This window comes from Phalaenopsis equestris, unplaced genomic scaffold (genome assembly GCF_001263595.1).
Source record: "Phalaenopsis equestris unplaced genomic scaffold, ASM126359v1 Scaffold000035, whole genome shotgun sequence".
NCBI classification, from domain to species: domain Eukaryota; kingdom Viridiplantae; phylum Streptophyta; class Magnoliopsida; order Asparagales; family Orchidaceae; genus Phalaenopsis; species Phalaenopsis equestris.
Window position 1 is genome coordinate 95,055 of NW_018164477.1, and position 2,214 is coordinate 97,268.

Below are 2,214 nucleotides of genomic sequence, written 5' to 3' on the forward strand. Positions count from 1 at the left end.
TAGATATTTGAATACAAAAGAATTGAGTGGCATGCATGTAAATCACCTCTTTTTTTTTTTTTTGAATAACTAGATTTCATCGTTTGCTTGTGATATAGTCACTTGAAAGATGTTCTCCATGTAGCTAAAAAATGGATGAAGATGAAAAGATGACATTTAAGTTATTAGGATTTATTAAATCCCGTAAATCCGGATTTCTTAATCCTCACTGGTTTGAATTCGAAAAACTGTTTGCTAACAGATTTACTAAATCCTATAAATCCAGCAAAACTCATTGGCAAGTATGTAGAACAAAACGAATAGCTCTTCCTCTAAATCCCGTAAATCACGTAAATCCATTAATTCATGGGATTTAGTAAATCCGAAATTTACGGCCGAAATCCGTGAAATTTACTGTTTTATTTTGTTCAAAATGACCGTCTAGCAAAATTTAGCCTACATCTGAATCCATTGTCAGACAGCCCCTAAAGATCATGTAGCTCAAAACTAAATCAATATTACTTGAATACTGTGTTTTTCCGGTCTGATGCCTCTGTTATGACTTCTGATTAATTTAGTTCCTTGTGTTATAAAATCAGTGAAAATTTGTTTAATTCACTTTTTCCTAATAAACTTAAATGGAGACAAATGGGTGGTGGTGGACCCTGGAAACTTGGTGGGATGGCACTCGACGCCGCTGACAACGAGATTTTCCCGAGACTACAGGAAAAAAATTCTCTAAAGATCAGCCGACGGCGCTCCGCCGGCCATATGACTTCTGCTTAATTTAGTTCCTTGTGTAATAAAATCAGTGAAAATTTGTTTAATTCACTTTTTTCTAATAAAAGTAAGTGGAGATAAATGGGTGGTGGTGGACCCTGGAAACTTGGTGGGAATGCTAAACCGGCCATATCTGGAAAAGCTTTCATGAGGAAGAGCTTCGATCCATTCTCAAATTCCTTGGCCAGGTCTCAGTCATTAGATGACCGAGAAAGCTTTTGCACTGAACAAAACTTAAATCATGAATCCCGTCAAATGGTTGTATTGCCGAAATTTGACCTATTAGCATTTAACTATTCAGGCATTATCCTCACCAGTTGCTCTGATTTTTTTGCAGCCGTCTTCTTCTTTGAATGTGCTTGTCCATGAAATTCTTTCACACAAGAAGCCTGAAGATGTTGCAGTGGTAATTTAGTATATTTCGATCCTATTACTTATTGATTGCTTATGCTGAATTGGCAAGATGAACTTAATATATTTTTTCTCGGCTTGTAGAATCTATTTAACAAATTCATGAAAGAGTTCAGAAAATGAGCAGGTACGCTTTTGCTCTTCTACTCAATAAGCAACTGTTCAATTTTATAGGATTAAGAAAGAGATTATTCTAGTATCTACTTGATACGCTTACCTTATGTGGACATATTTTTTTCCTTAATGATGATCCTTCTTGTTCTTTGTTGCTTTGAATGATATTATTTCTATGTTGTGATTGGGTTCATTAGTAACCAAATTTCCTTTTGAAATTGTATTAATTCAATGCATAACGGGTAAAAATTGCTTTGAAGGGATTGCAGGATGACAGTAAATCTTTCTCTAAAATTAAGGTTCATACTGACCCAACTTCTATTTCTGAATTTAAAGTGTGATTTGCCTTTTATACTTTTATTTTCACACAATCTTGTGATAAATATTGATTTTGCTGTAGGTGTTAGGTTGCCCAGATACCTACTGGTTTTTGTTTTTCAAATGAACTAATATGCTCATGAATCATGTTGTTTTAACTATCCTTAAAGAAGGAGAAAGAGGTAACTAAATGCAGTTTGTTGAAGGTAAACTTATATAGCAATATGAAACATGAAGAGGCGACAAAAGAATAGCTTTGGAAGCAGTACTCTATTGTTAACCGTCTAAAAAGAGATTCAAGTAACACCTAACTACCACTAAATTTTTCTTTTTGATTTATGCTTAGTTTAGTTTTATATCTTCTAATGTTTAATTTATTATGTAGTTCATTAGACATGAATTTCAAACTGCTAGAGCTGGTATGGAGTTTATGCAAAAGAAATACTTCGAGGAGCTCAAAATTGTTGGCATGATGCAAAAAAAAGTGATGAATCATGAATTCCTTTTATTGATCCTTTCCGATCATCATGCAATTCTTAAAAGAAAAACAGGGAACATATACACTGTCATGTTAATGCTGCTCTATCACAAAATTGTTGCAGAAAATAGACA

The 2,214-nt window shown here is 33.8% G+C and overlaps 1 long non-coding RNA gene across 1 annotated transcript; it reads left to right on the plus strand.

Annotated features, from left to right (window-relative positions):
* Nucleotides 1–864: 864 nt before the first annotated feature.
* Nucleotides 865–1,840, plus strand: LOC110018730. Its single transcript, XR_002293385.1, has 4 exons — nt 865–1,017; nt 1,097–1,165; nt 1,255–1,297; nt 1,685–1,840. It is a non-coding gene; the product is annotated as an uncharacterized LOC110018730 (long non-coding RNA).
* The last annotated feature ends 374 nt before the right edge of the window (nt 1,841–2,214 follow it).